General features: G+C 41.4%; 1 long non-coding RNA gene across 3 annotated transcripts; it reads left to right on the top strand.

Moving 5' to 3' along the window:
* The first annotated feature begins 1,253 nt into the window (after positions 1-1,253).
* Positions 1,254-8,133, top strand: LOC102081133 (uncharacterized). 3 transcript variants are annotated; one of them, XR_003215470.1, is made up of 4 exons: positions 1,254-1,397; positions 7,556-7,697; positions 7,776-7,926; positions 8,010-8,133. It is a non-coding gene; the product is annotated as an uncharacterized LOC102081133 (long non-coding RNA). The 3 variants fall into 3 exon arrangements; XR_003215471.1 differs by having other exon boundaries at positions 1,258-1,397; positions 7,625-7,697; XR_270224.4 differs by lacking the exon at positions 1,254-1,397 and having other exon boundaries at positions 7,138-7,697.
* Positions 8,134-16,585: the final 8,452 nt, after the last annotated feature.

Genomic DNA, 16,585 nt, shown 5'->3' with positions numbered 1-16,585 from the left:
AGCCATGTGACCACAAAGGGCGTCTTGAACTTCAACATTATGCACTCCACACTGTACATTAATGCCACTGTTTTGCACATGTCCAACTACCAACCTCTGTATATTTTATATATTTTATTTTATTGTTTACTCTATTTAATTTGTAAAATATGTATACACACACACACACACACACACACGTAGAAAAACATATTTAGTATACACATCCAGTAATGCATATACTCTTATATATTGTACATGTATTTATTGTGACAGCACTGAGCACTGAGCAGCTCCTTCAGTGGGAGACTGCGGCACCCACGGTGCGGGACGGAGAGATTTCGCAGGTCTTTCCTCCCCACTGCTGTCAGACTCTACAATAAAGACTTTTGCAGCTGATCAAACACACAAACCCACACATGTGCAATAAGACTGCTATACGTGCAATTCTTCTTCTGACGAAGTTGTGTTTTTGTATTTTCCTACTCAGTTGTATATAGTATTTGTATTTCTATTTTATTCTATTGTATATATTATTCTATTCTATTTTATTCTATTGTATATAGTATTTTATTTTATTTTATTGTATTTTATTGCATTCCAGTGTTTTCTAATTTCTGCTACATAACTTTGCACTTTTGCTGTAACAAAACAAATTTCCCACCTGTGGGACTAATAAAGGCCATCTTATCTTATCTTATCTTATCTTATTACTTTCAGATTTAGCATTCTTATATTTTGCTTGTTTTACGTTATTGTATTTTTGCACAACTCTGTTGTTTGTGAAGCTCGCACACAAGAATTTCACTCGCATGTACTGTACCAGTGTACCTGCACATGTGACGTGACAATAAAAGTGATTTGATTTGATTTGATGCATGCTCAATCATCCACGTAAGTAAATCCCAACAGTTGATTCTGTTCATCTGGACGTAACGTTTTCAGTGGGAGAAACATTTAGTCACTCATCCAAGTGACTTCTTCAGTCTCAGCTGACTGCAGGTTTCCCAAACCTTATAAACAGTACATTTGCACAAAGACTGAAACCAGCCCACTAAATGAACAATGGGCTGGGAGGTCAGTTCCTTAATCAATAATGTGAAAATTCTCATGATCATTGATCAACAACTACTGACCAAAGACCACTGATCAACGGCCATGAGTACCATTCCCAGAATGTAAATAACCCTAAATGCCTGTATTTACTTCCTTGCACCTTATTTTGACACTCATCGCTGTCTTCTACTACCAACTTCCTGTTTGGGTGTAGACGCTTTTATTTTGGTGGGACGATTTCCTGTAAGACTGTTTTTGGCGCAGTTTTTCAGCGGCAGTCGCGGGAGTTTGAAATGTGATGGTTTAACGGAGCCCATGGAGATTTCTTTTGTCATTAGCAGCCCCCTTGATAGAGGCACAAGGTATGTTTACAACATAAATAAGGACATGTTTAGATGTTTGTGCGACAGAGGCTATATTTGTTAAATTTTATGTTGAAGCTTACTTTATGTCATAAGGTTTACGATTGTAAGAGTGTGGATTTTTTTTTTTTTTTTTGCTTACACACTGTTTCTATGTATACATCTCCAGCTCTTACGGTCAGATTGATGGTTTACTGCCATTAAACCTTCAAAACTTCATCATTAAAGTGTCATCCTTCATTGGTGGTGGGGGGGGGTTGCTACACAGAAAGTTGGGGAGAATGTTGTTGCTGTGATTTGGTGCTGTACAAATAAAATTGAATTGGATTGAATTTAACCAATTCAGACATTATAAAGGCTAGGTTAGGCTTCCAAACAATATGAAACCCAGCTGGGTTTGATGATGCTGATCTGTGAAACGATGACATAGAAAAGCGCTGCACAATTCCAATCAAAGCTACTTATTATACCAGACAGCCAGCAATTGTGATTAATACCTATTTTGAAGAAAAATAATGTTAACATTCATGTTGCTTACAAAAAGTCAATTTATAAAGAAAAACACATTAGGAAAAGACTGCTGTGTTTACTGTAATAACCACGCAGGTTTACAGCTGTTTGTGGGGTCAGTTGACCTTTAGTGCACAGCCCTCAACTTTGGATGTGTTTGGCTGATCATGTTCATGTCACCAAGTCTGTTCTTCATGCTATCAAGCTAGAACCTGGCATAGTTGTTCTAGCTTGATAATATTCTGAACCATGAAGAACCTTCCTGAAGTTTATGCTGCAATGAATGCTGCATTCTGTAACACTGGCATGATGTTTTACTGTGAGTCTGGCGTTTTGGTTAAAGTGAACATGAGGCCTCCTGTTTCTGTTTTCTTCGAACCAGAAGTGTAAGTGAGAATTTAAAAAAAAAGGAAAAGTGATTTCCCACTAAAAATGTTAAGAGATCACCTGTAATTAATGGATTTGTTTTCCTAATATGTTTTAACAGTATAAATATATTCCTTATGGCAGCACAGTATGTGAGTAATGGGTCATAGTGAGGATGACATCACCTGAAAAGTTGTGATTTGGCACTATATAAATAAAATTGAATTGAATTGAATTGAACCTGATACACCAAATAAAGTTTTCTGGTGAAAGTAGAAAAAAAACAGAATAGTATGGTATCTGGCGGCGCCTAGAAGCACTCGGTATGCCACCTGTCGAAACTGGGGTGACGTGCTCCAAAACCTCGTTTAGTCATGTTCACATGATCTGGGTGTTTTGAAATGCACTTTGGAGCAGTGTTTTGAATCTGCACTTCAGACGCTCAAGACAGTGTTGAAACATCTATTTCGAGCTTACCATCTCTATTGGTCAGATTGTCTGCTCTTCCCTGGAGTTTTTTGTGTGTCTGTGATTAGTTTAGCTCAGTTCAGTTTCTGTAATTTGACATTTTAGTTTCCTTTGTATTGCCTGATCCATTCTTGTACCTGGATATTCAGCCAAATAAACGGCTCTAAGCACCTGCATTTGGGTCCTCCTTACTTCCTGCCCCACGGAGTCAAAATCTACTTCACATACGTTTTTTATTTTTAATTTAAATCAAATCCATGTGCAATGCTACTCAAATGGGATACTGTAGTCCAGAGTAGGAGGTATGGACTAAAGAAAGCTTATTTAAAGAGGGTGAAGTGACTGGTTAAGAGTTTTATTATGTTACACCTACATTAACCTCCTAAGACCTGAACTCTTCCACGACATGCATTTTTAATTTCTCTTTGATATTTGGGCATATTGGGGCCAGATGAATGTAAAAACAAAGAATTTCCAGAAATTTTTTTTTTTTTACCTTATTTTTGTTTTTAAGAAAAATGAGAGCCACAAATGAGGATATTCATTTAAAATTTTGATAGAACAGTAGCAGTATAATGTCCTCGTAAGTGGATATCAGGCCCATGTAGAGCAAAATTGAGTATTTTGGTCAAAATAACGAAAAATGTGATGTCCACATATGTGGACGGCAGGTCCTAGGAGGTTAAACCACGGCAGCTGCTTCTTCTTTCTTGATTGACAGTAACATTAACATTGCAAAAGCAGCAAAACCGATCTCGTTAAACTGCCCAATCCCAAAACTCCTGCAAACATGTTAAATGCAGGCACTGAGCACTTATCTAAATGAAATATATTAGCTGATGTGTTCTGCATACATTATTTTCAGATTCATGCTGACTCAAGCTTATCTCTCCGGATAATCAAGTGATGCTCCCCTTGGTCATGATCAAATGGATTTGGTCCAGATATTCAGTTCTACATCTGCACCGTGCAGGTGGACAGTGCAAAGTTTAACCCATTCATACAAAACAGTCATGTTAGATATTTTAGTTAAAGATTAAACCTACCACTTTAATTCTCTACATGTATCTGAAGGTTTCCAGGATACTCATGCTGTAAGCATTTCTAATACTGGAGGTTAGGGTTATAGTTCAAATTGAGTACAAATGGGTTCATACAAGTTGTGCTGAAATAACCGTAATAACCGTGAAGAGGAACAAGAGATTCCTGTGGGAACAGAAAACAGATGTACTGTTAAGTAACACATCGAAAAACTATGGAATGGTAAATGATAAATGGCCTGTATTTGTATAGCGCTTTACACATTCAGTCATCCACCCATTCACACACACATTCACACACTGGTGATAGCAAGCTACATTGTAGCCACAGCCACCCTGGGGGGCACTGACAGATATTGTGTCTCAATATCGAGAATCCATTTTAGAGGATGGTGAAACAAATGGTAGACACACACGTACCACCTACAGTAACCCTCTGTGAAGGAAGTGGACTTTGAGAGCTCGTTTGACTGTTTCCCTTGGGGTATCCTGTGTAGAGTGCTCTGAGAGTATGGGATACCAGGCCACTTTGGGGTGGGGTAACGGTTTTACAAAGCAGCATGTCCACTGCTAATGTTGCTTTCTCAGTTCTGTCCAGCTCTATATTATTAATTCTTTACGCATTACGCATGTGCTGTTGCACTATAAAGACTCCTGGACAGTCCCCTAGGCTCCATAGAGGAGTTGAGTGAGAGGAGGATGTTAGCCAAGCTAATGTGGAGTATGGACAACACCTCTCTCCACCTGCATGAGGCTGTGGAGGCCCTGAGCAGCTCTTTCAGCAGTGTCTGTTACAGCCATAGTGTAAAACTGAGTCCTATTGTCAGGCTGTACAATAGGCACACAGGATAATTGGAGATTAAGTATCGGAATTTCAGGAGTGGGACCACGCCTCCTAACACGCTCCTTCCGGTTCTCACCTACATAGGTTCATTCTCGTTTACATGCTCCAGCCTCCCTCCCTCCCCTTTTCAATTCTTTAACTTCTTCACTTCTCTTTAGTACATGGGGATCTGCCAGGCAGGCCCGGGAGCCATCGCCAGTCCCCTTCGAGGCCTTCCCCAAACCTCAGCTCAATTCATGTCCAAGCATTCAGCTTTACCTACTAAAACATTGTCAAACCTAAAATGAGGACGTGGGCCCAGTTAGTGAAATATGGGTTAAAAAATACATGTGTATTATTGTCACTCTCACTGCACTTTATGAACATAAGCAAATAATAATAATAATAATAACATTGGTGTATGCTATTGTATATAACAACCATCTTTATAAAGCATTGATTTGGGCTTTTTTGCCCAGTATATCTCTAATTCTCTTTTCTTCCTGCCCCTTCTGCTGCTGTAACAAGTTAATCTCCTCAGTGTGGGATCAAACAAATTATATTTGTATGTCTGTTTAATTTATTAAAGGGAAAAGCTAGCCAAGCTTACCTGGACCTGTGAAAAACTAATCCCCCTCCCCTGTTAAAATAATGTTTGATTAACCAATTAAAAAAACAAACAAAACTAAGTTCTATTTCACTAACCAGTGACTTTGTCGCTATATTTAGCGAGTTTTCAGACCCACTTAGGGACTTTTTTTCTATAAAGCGACTAGCGACAAATCTGGCGACTTTTTCTGGTGTTATTGGAGCCTTATTTATGACGACTTTTTGAGGTGAAAGCGCGTATCGCTCTTACTCTCAACAAGCAGCGGGTGCACCTCACTCGTGCCAAAGCGCTCACAGGCGGACGATAGTCCTCCCCCAGCTGCTATCAGGGCAGGAGATGTTCACATCTATGCGTTCAAACGGCAAATGAATCGCGCACGAGCAAAGCGGCCGCTCCCGCACTGACTGTAACGCAGTCAATTCTTCTTTTACTGTTATGCTGTTTTGTGGATCACAAGGTTTAAAACTACTTATAAACACACACACTCACACACACACACAAAGTAACTCCACCAGAGTGTCACTTTTGCCGGTCCAAACCCGGATAAAGGAGCAGGGTTAGAATTGTGACATTAAAAAACAATAATTGCTAAAAGAAATTTAATTTGTAGTTCTAAATAAATTCTAAATGCATTTAGGACGTTTTTTACTCACTTTATGTCTTGTTCCACGTTGTTATTTCTCTCTTCAACAACGTAGGTAGGTTACAATCACATTAGCATGACCAGTTATGCAAATTACGCAATGACTTCATTTAGCGACTTCTAGCGACTTTTAGGACAGCCAATAGCGATTTTCCTTACTGAGGAGTTGGCAACACTGTCACTAACCACCCTTAGGCCTTATTAATGTCAGACCTCTTTAAAAAATGAATAAAGAAAAAAATACTTAAATAGAATGTAAAAAATAGATTACATGAAGGGTTCGGGGCATTTCTCACTGTGGGGGATGCTCTGAGAAAACCCAGGACAGAATGACGAGATTACATGTCATGGCTGGCGTCGGAACGCTGGATTGAGAGTCAGATCTGGAGATGTCTATCTGGACTACTGCCGTGTAACCCATACCTGGGTTAGTGATGGAGGGCGGACGCACGAAGTGCAAATTGGGCAATGTGTTTTTATTGAATATCTGTACTGATTTTTGTAAATCTTTTCCCTCTGATGAATGGCCCCCATACGATAATAACTCAAAAGACTCAAACTAACAGTGGAAACATGAATAGTCTTGAAGCAGTGTATGTTTGATTGTATTAGATAGTAGATATATTCTCAAGATGCATATTTTATGAATGGGTGATAGTGTGAGTGTCTGTTTTGCTGCCCCAGGAACTGGAGGACTTGCTTTGGTGAATGGAATCATGAATTCTGCCGTCAACTAAAACATCCTAAAGGAGAATGTCCACCCATCTGTTCATGACCTCAGGCTGAAGCACACTCGGATTCTGGACAATGAGCAAAACACACCAGCAAGTCCACCTCTGAATGGCTTCATAAAAACAAAATGAAGTCCAAGTCCAGACTTGAATCCGATTGATATGCTGTGATGAAACCTGAAAACGTGGTTCATGCTGGAAAACTCTCCAATGTGTCTAAATTGTAACGATTCAGCAAAGATGAGTGGGCCAAAATACCTCCACAGTGCTGTAAAACACTCATTGCCAGTTATTGCAAACACTTGATTGCAGTTGTTGCCGCTCAGGGAGGCCCAACCAGTTATTAGGTTTAGGAGGCAATCACTTTTTAACATAGTGCCATTTAGTGTTTGATTTTTTTCTGCCTTTAATAATAATAAACATTTTCATTTAGAAAATGTATTTAGTGTTTACTTGTGTTGTCTTTGGCCAATATTTATGATTGAAAAAATTTAAGCGTGACAAACATCCCCCCCCCCCCCCCCCCCCAAAAAAAAAGAAAAAAAAAAAGGAAATCAGGAAGAGGGCAAACACTTTTTTCACATCACTGTACTCTATCCAATATATTTTACTAAATCATAGATTTTTAAAGTCAGAAATTCCTTAGTGGCTCCTGCGTGTTGCTCTCACCATTTTCCAAGTAGACGAGACTAGACATGGACATGAGAAGCCAAGCAGGAAAGACAAGGGAGAGGGAGAAAAGTGCGACCGCCTTGGTCAAGAGCCAAACGAGGGTATCATCTATATTGATGGCTTGGTGATACATTTCTTATCTGTTCACATTCCTGCAGAAACACAAAAGTCCACACACAGAATTCAGACATTAGAAGATTCATTTTCACTACTCAAGCTCATTTATCATTTAACATATTAATCAGACTTGTAGTTTGATTTATGTGTTATGGTCCGTGGCTCTGTGTCTGGGCAGTGTGTGGGATGCCCTGGTGGCCACACCCCCAGGCTGGGCCATCACCATCACACCTGCGTCCCATTCCAGGTGATTACCAGGAGGACTATTTAACCCTGCGCTGACGGATGCTCCACGCCAGTCCGTTAGTCACCCATCAGTGGTAACTAGGCTCCCTGCAAAGCTTTGTGTATATCCAAGTGTTGCATGAACTGTGTTAATGCTACCTCTGTGTGCCCAGGTTACTATCTGGCGTTTTGTGCCTGCCACCGGCCTATCCTCATGCCTGCTCGGATCTCTGAGTGCACCATCTATCCTCGTCCCTGCCTCCTCGTATTTGCCTCCCACGGACATGCTTCCCCCCCTCCGAGTCCCACGGTCCGGCTCTCATCGTAAGCCAGATTACTATAGCCCTGCCTCGTTGTGTCTCTTCATTTCCCTGCTCACCAGTAATTTTCTTCCCTTTCTGTTGCAGCCTCCCATGGTCCCGAATACAGCTTCGCTGTGTATTTTGTCTTCCAGGTTTCCTTCAGTTGCGTGATTTTGCTTCCTTGGTTGTTCTGGGTCACCTTTTGTTAAATCAATAAAATCTGTACTTGCTCACATTAAGGGTATTGAGTTTGCTTTTGGGTCCCGCTTTAGTGTATGAACTGCGCTTCATGACATTATGTGTTTGATTAAGAATAAAAAAATTTACTATTAGCAAAAAAACCATACTCACAACTCTGCTTTAGTACTCTGTATTATTCTCAAAACGTAAGGCTGAATGTCAAGACCATTTACCCCGACTCAGATGTGATGCAAGTGGAAACATGGGAGACTCTGTCCCGCCTCTTTTAACAAAACATGGAAGCAAAATGTCATTGGGCTACAGAGAATATGAAGCTTAATAGAAACATGTTACACAGTTTTGACCAAAGTGGATATAAAGGCAGACTACATCTTTCACTGCTTTGGGAATGCCTCAGTGGTAGAACTGGAAAAGGTTTAGGAACTGGAGTGGCTAGAAAACGTGACCAAGGAAATGATGGTCTGAGGAGCTCTCCTTAGATTGCTGGTTTGTGACCATTTACCATTTTGCAATTTGGAGCATAGTTACCGCAGAAAAAAAAGTCAGTCTCTCAAATACAGATGTGACATTCACTGCTATGAATGTAAACTTATTTGAAACACCGTGTGGAAATGTTATCAAAACGAGCAAGTATTGATGTGGGTGGATTGCTCAAAGCTGTAAGCATAGTACTACTAAAGGGTGAATACATACATATATTCTACCTGCAGGGGGCGATGTGTCCTAATTCTAAAAACATGGTGGAAGGGTGATCTTTAATCTTCAACACTCTTATATGGATCATCCATCCATTCTCTTCCTCTTATCCTTTTCAGGGTTGCCGGGGGGCTGGAGCCTATGCCAGCTGTCTCCCAGCGAGAGGCTGCGTACATCCTTGACAGGTTGCCAGTCTGTCGCATGGCTGACACAGAGAGACAGACAACCGCGTGCACTCAGATTCACACCTATGGGCAATTTAGAGTTACCAGTTAACCTAACCCCACTAACTGCATGTCTTTGGACTGTGGGAGGAAGCCAGAGTACTGGAGAGAACCCACACAAACCCGGGTAGAACATGCAAACTCCACAAAGAAAGACCCCAGCGTGATGGTGGAATTGTTCTTTTTCTGCATAAGTGAGATTTCCCTCAGGTTTGCAGGGTAGCGTGATGTTTTTCTTGTCAATCTTACAACAGAAGTACCAGTCTCAATGAACTAACACAGCTACAACCCACAGCAGAGTAGTTACAAAAGCTCTGATAGCGCACTTGACTACAACACCTGAAATAGTGCCATCGTGTTTTGTATTTCTCTGAAATGTCCTGCCTGTCAACAGCATCAAGAAAAATAATATTCAGAAATGACACAGCCATGGCTTCATTGCACCGGAAAGTTTGGGTGCTGCAACTGCACGACAGTTACTTGTTATAAATTTTGGCAACAAACATCAAGGTGGCTAGCACATGGACAGGAAATGGGTCATGAGAAATATGTTCTAATATCAGTTTTTTCATGTCAGACATTTTGCTGTTTGCGGCTTCTTATGAGGATATTGCCCTGCTTTTTTTTCTCAGTTTAAGTACTATCGTGCAGCATTTGGTGATCTTGGCCCATGAGAAGTCCATAACAAATAACTTGGACATGGACAAAATCTTCCACATCGAAAGGAGCCAGTTGAGGTGGTTCGGGCATCTGACAAGGATGCCTCCTGGATGAGGTTTTCCGGGAATGGCCCACCGGGAGGAGGCCCCGGGGCAGACCCAGGACACACTGGATGATTGGGTTCCCCTGAGTGCAGGCTTCTCATTGAGAACAAGGTGTCTTCCCCTACACCCGTATCAGTTCCCCAGGTGAGGGGGGCTGGGACCGGGTTGGTCCCTGCTTTGGCTAGTCCTTGCACCTGTACCTACTCCTCGGGTGGGGATAGCAGATGCCCAGCCGTTGCCGGTGCCTGTCCCAGCTGCCAGGGTGAGAGCAGCTGTGAACCAGTTAACTCCTGGATCTGTAGTTACTCCTCAGTGTGAGTGGTTGGTGTTCGGTCTGCCCTGGCACCCATGCCAGTCCCCAGGGCAAGGCCAGCCAGGACACAGTTGACTTCTGCACCCACACCTACTCGGTTGGGGGCGGCTAGTGTCTGGCACGTGCCTGCACCCATTCCTGTCTCCACTGGAGGCTCAGGAGAATCAGTTCAGCTGCCTGTGGCTCACAGACAATCACCACTCCAACCACCGCTTCCACCACCTGCTCAGCCACCTGTGGTTTCCACACTGCCGTCTGTTTCCAGTGGGGGCTCAGGACAGCTGCTCCAGCACTCCCTCGTGTCTGCTGGAGAGTCTTTCCAGCCATCAGCTCCACCTACAGTTCAACCACCTGTGGCCGCTACGCTGCCCACAGCTCAACCGCCTGCGGCTGCGACGCCATCATCTCGTCCTGCCTCATCTGGTCTGCCTCGTCCATGTCCTGCTTGGCCTGCATGTCCATATCATGCTTAGCTTGTCTGTCCACATCCTCCATGCCTTGCCTGTCCACATTTATTTACCTCACCATACCATCACTACCTTCCTGGCCATTCATTACCGAGCTTCAACGTTGCCGCTGACACTTTCCACATGGCCTGCCTCCTGGACTGTTTTGCCACTGCCGCTTCCCATGCTGGTGGACTCTTGAACTGTTGTGTCGCAGCCACTTTCCACGTGGCCAGTCTCCCAAAGTGTTCCGTCACCACCGCTTTCCGCGCAGTTGGCCTCCGGACCTGCTACGCCTGCACCACCACCGCTTCCCACACAGTCGACCTCATGAACTGTGTCTGCGCTGCCACTTTCTACACGGCCAGCCCCAGAGCGGGGCTTTGTAGGTTTTTTTAAACTTTTTTTTGGCTTCATGTTCTCTGGTTTTGGACTCTGTTGGGTCTGCCGTCTCAGACTGTGATAAAAAAAGAAGTTTTTCCTTTTCACTGTTGCCAAAGCACTTATTTAAAGGGGGTCATATTGTTGGAGTTCTCTCTGTATTTTTATACCTTACAACACTTTATACCTTAAAATATAAAGTGCCTTGAGGCCGTGGGAGGTACCTATTGCAATAGGATGGAGCCGTAGCCATGCAGTCAGTTCACAAGGCTTTAATGTTAATATAAAATTCAACAGGTAACAGTAGAACCTAAAAACAATTAAAACTCTACTTTATTAAATACGGGTAAAACTGTAAAATTGTATGATTGTAAGTGTATGTAAATAAGATCTAATTTAATTAAATTTAATAAAGTTTGTTGACTAGAACTATAAACATTAGCTGAGTAACAAAATCCATGAACACAATTCAAGGGTTAACAGAGTAGTGATGGTAAATTTGATTCTTTTTACTGAATCGAGTTTTAATGAGTCACTCACCAAAGTGAATCGGGTTTTTTGAGTCATTTGAGTCACTGAGTGAGTTGACCAGAGAGTGCAAAAAATGTACATTTTCACTCAAACTTAATTTTTTTCTCTTTTAGTGTAAATCCTACTGCTAAGATGAGTGATTCTTAAAGAAAACAACTATTTTATATACCAAAAAAGAGCAAAAGAATTTCTAAAGGGAACATTTCTTTTGTTTATTTTTATTTTATTAGTATTTTCCTTACATGTGTCAAATATATATTTTCTCATCTAAATGTCCACTGAGCTGTGAGCCAGGGGGCGGTAGTGCGCCTTAACATTGGTTGCCAACGAAGAAGAAGAAGAAGTAGCTGCGAGCCAGGAGGGAGGGGGTGAGTGAGTGAGTGAGTGATTCGTTCGCTCTATGATTCAGCACAGGAGGGAGGGGGTTAGCGAGTCATGAGTGATTCGCTCGCTCTATGATTCAGCACAGGAGGGAGGGGGTGAGCGAGTCATGAGTGATTCGCGCGCTCTATGATTCAGCACAGGAGGGAGGGGGTTAGTGAGTCCTGAGTGATTTGCTTACGCTACGATTCAGCACAGGAGGGAGGGGGTTAGTGAGTCATGAGTGATTTGCTTCCCCTACGATTCAGCGCAGGAATGGAGGGGGTGAGTAGCTCAAATGTGCTGTTAGCATGTTAGCAGAGCGTTGCTACTGTGAACCGAGGAGCTATTGTCTTGATGTGAGCTTCTACTCAGGGTTTTTTCTTCCAGTTCAGAGCAGAAATGTTTTTGTTAAGATACTGGATGTTGTGTTTTTCTTCACAATTTGAATTATAAGCTAGATATATTTCTACTAGTGAAATTAGTTTGCTAACAGCAACAGGGATGAGTCAGTGAGTCAGTTGCGCTTGTGAATCATGATTCACGAGTCAGTAAAGTGATTCTCGAGTATTGAACGATTCGTTCATGATTCGCGCATCACTATAACAGAGACTGTGATACTTGGTATGAAAAGCAGGATACATTTGGCTTCCTGTGATACGGAGTTGTGTCAGGAAGAGCATCCGGGGTAAATTTCTGCCAAATCAAACATCACTTTCAAACCTGACTGAGCTGCTGCTGTTAGACAAATGTGCCAGCTTGAAAGGAAAACTGACCAACAGCTAAAGTCTAAGTATTATTTTCATCCCTCACTCAGTTTTAATTAGTGATGCGCGAATCATGAACGAATCGTTCAATACTCGAGAATCACTTTACTGACTCGTGAATCATGATTCACAAGCGCAACTGACTCACTGACTCATCCCTGTTGCTGTTAGCAAACTAATTTCACTAGTAGAAATATATCTAGCTTATAATTCAAATTGTGAAGAAAAACACAACATCCAGTATCTTAACAAAAACATTTCTGCTCTGAACTGGAAGAAAAAACCCTGAGTAGAAGCTCACATCAAGACAATAGCTCCTCGGTTCACAGTAGCAACGCTCTGCTAACATGCTAACAGCACATTTGAGCTACTCACCCCCTCCATTCCTGCGCTGAATCGTAGGGGAAGCAAATCACTCATGACTCACTAACCCCCTCCCTCCTGTGCTGAATCGTAGCGTAAGCAAATCACTCAGGACTCACTAACCCCCTCCCTCCTGTGCTGAATCATAGAGCGCGCGAATCACTCATGACTCGCTCACCCCCTCCCTCCTGTGCTGAATCATAGAGCGAGCGAATCACTCATGACTCGCTAACCCCCTCCCTCCTGTGCTGAATCATAGAGCGAACGAATCACTCACTCACTCACTCACCCCCTCCCTCCTGGCTCGCAGCTACTTCTTCTTCTTCTTCGTTGGCAACCAATGTTAAGGCGCACTACCGCCCCCTGGCTCACAGCTCAGTGGACATTTAGATGAGAAAATATATATTTGACACATGTAAGGAAAATACTAATAAAATAAAAATAAACAAAAGAAATGTTCCCTTTAGAAATTCTTTTGCTCTTTTTTGGTATATAAAATAGTTGTTTTCTTTAAGAATCACTCATCTTAGCAGTAGGATTTACACTAAAAGAGAAAAAAATTAAGTTTGAGTGAAAATGTACATTTTTTGCACTCTCTGGTCAACTGACTCAGTGACTCAAATGACTCAAAAAACCCGATTCACTTTGGTGAGTGACTCATTAAAACTCGATTCAGTAAAAAGAATCAAATTTACCATCACTAGTCCCAACAGAACACTGATGGGGACCTCCCTGTATGTTTCTTGCTCAACTTGCTAACACTCTTTGTCTTTACTGTTGGGGTTTCTGAGCACACACAGGTTCTACCGGTGCTCTATGTTCTCATGTTTAAATGCTGGGGATTTGTGTGACCTTGGTGGAGGTGAAAATATCTTCACAATCTTCACACTACCTGTTGATCTTTGTGTGTTCCTTCGTGTCCTCTGATTTTTTTGCTCTCTTGGACAGGAAATAAATAGGTTAGCTAACTAAAATGTGGATTCAAAAAGACAAATGACATGTGAGAAAAATGACAGCTGGCTCAACCTGTATTTGATCTTCTCTTGCAGGAGCAGGACACTTATCAATACATCCCTGAAACCCATTAAAATCTAATAATGATAAAAAATAAATAAATAAGTAGCCTATACAAAGACATAACGACAACGATGACTAGATTACTGTATTTCAATGCATTTTAGATAGCTCTACACGATACGCCTGCATTTTACATTTATCTGCGGAGTTAATTCGATAATAAAACATAAATAAGTTCTATTGTAAGTTATTTATTGGAATAGTACTTTGATAAAGAAGAATGATCTGCAACCGCTTACTGTTTGTCTGTTCGGGGCTTTTCATCTTTATCCATTCCTGATCTGGATTTTTAGTTTCAACATGGTTTCATTAATAAAAAGTCGGTCATGACACGCCATCTTTTCACAAAATAAAACAGGAAACATGGAAACTAGACTTAACAAACCTAAAACACATGATAAAACTAGACAAGAACCTAAACATGGAGACCAAGGAAACAATAATAAATAATGGCTGCCTTTAACCTCAACTAAAAGCTAAATATTAATAACACAAGAACTATAATCACAAATCTAACATGAAATGAATACAAAACTATACTCAGAGCGCTGGCTCAGTGACCCAGCCTGTGACACCAAAAATAACTGAATCAACTTATATTACTATTACAGCTAGTAACATGATTTTTTTGTCCACGACATTTGTACATTTCTTACCTCTACGGGAATCCTCCATTGCTCTGAGGATTACCCAGAATTTCTTACCCTTTGTAAATATTGCAGGGTGACTTTTGCAACAGTAGGTGGTGCCAATGTCCCATTTAGCGGGATTTAACTTGAACTCTATTTAACTATGTTACACTTCCATGGCCTTTTTTAAAAAACCTGCTCTAACAAACAGAATCATAGACTGAATGCTTTGTCATGCAAACACATTTTCTTTCACAAGAGGAGCACTATGGCACTATCCACTCTCTGAAGGCTCATATTTTAATCGTGTTTTCATAATATTATCTGAGTGGAATATGAAAAGCAAAGAGACAGAAAGAAAGAGAGAAAAGAATCGGGAGGTGGGTTGAGGCTGAAACAGAGAGTCATGCTGTATCTCCAACTGCTGCATCTTTAACAAAACACACTCAAACCATACACAGCACCTGAAAGATAAGACAAAGAAAGGTACACAAACAAACATTGCATTTTCTGTGTGTGTAAGACAGCGAATGTTACTTGAAAACGAGGGTGAAAGACTGCTATAATGCCCCCAGTGAGCCAGGTAAAGACCCCAGATGCGTGGCCATCCACAGCTCCACAAGAGTGCTGAAGATCTGAGGCCACACATCTTGAAAAAAAATGACGCCCTGTCGTGCTTGAACATGTTGCTGGTTTTTCAAAGTAACATGCTGATGGTCTAAAAATGTGGGAGCAATAGGTTGGTATTTTATGTGTGTGGGTGTGTTCCCTGTCTTGCTTCAACATGCTGATGCCTCAAATAACGAATGAAATGCATCCCAAAGCATAAAGACTGTTTCAACATCTAGGTTTGTCACTAAAAGTAAAAGATCCAAAAGAGAAACAAGTAGTTGGGGATGTTTGGTTTAAATTTATGGTAAATGGACTGATTCTTACTCTTGGGGAGCACTCAAAGCGCTTTATACAACAATAAAGCAACTTGGGGTTAGTATCTTCCCCAAGGACATTTAGCATGCAGACTGTGGGAGCCAGAGATCAAACTACCAACCTTCTGATTCGCAGATGACCTGCTGTACCTCCTGAGCTATAGCCATCCCAACCTGTATCTATTTATGTAGATACCGGTTGGTTTTCCAAAGCATTTGTTTTTCCTACCTTTTTAATAACATTATTAAACATATATAGTTCTACTGCCTTGTGCTGAATGAGCCAATCACGTGACCAACTCTTGATTGGAAAACGTATTTATTTATTTATTCAAGTTCAAAAAGTAATGGTGTACTTGAGTAAGTACAAATTAGTCTTGATGCATGCTCAGTCATTCAGGTAAGTAAATCCCAAAAAGTTGATTCTGTTCATTTGGACGTTGCGTTTTCAGTGGGAGAAACATTTAATAAGTCACCTGGATGACTGATGAAGTCTCAGCTGACTGGCTCAGCAGGTTTCCCCAATCTTATAAACAGTACATTTGCACAATGACTGAAACTAGCACCACTGAATGAACAATGGGCTGTGAGGTCAGTTCTTTGATCATTAATATGCAAATTGTCATGACCATTGATCAACAACCACTGATCAAAGACCATTGATTAATGGCCATGAGTATCATTCACAGAGTTGGGAATGGCTGCAAACAACCTCTGGCAAAGCAGATGGCACAACACAGAAGAGCTAACTCATCAGGCCAGGACTCTGCAGTCTATTTACACCTACAGGCCAGTGGACACTCTTCAATGATGAGGATGTACACATCCTGGACAGGGAGGAACGCTGGTTTGACCAAGGAGGTCATTTACTCACGGCCATTGATCAATGACCAGCCAAGTGTTTTGTTTTGTTTGTTTTGTTTTTTAAGTTTGATACTTGCCATAAATGTCTAAAAATCAAACTTTGGCTTATTTTTTTTCCTAACTCTCTCTTCCTCCTCAT

Source organism: Oreochromis niloticus, linkage group LG20, assembly GCF_001858045.2.
Source record: "Oreochromis niloticus isolate F11D_XX linkage group LG20, O_niloticus_UMD_NMBU, whole genome shotgun sequence".
Taxonomy (NCBI): domain Eukaryota; kingdom Metazoa; phylum Chordata; class Actinopteri; order Cichliformes; family Cichlidae; genus Oreochromis; species Oreochromis niloticus.
This window is presented reverse-complemented; position numbering and strand designations above follow the sequence as displayed.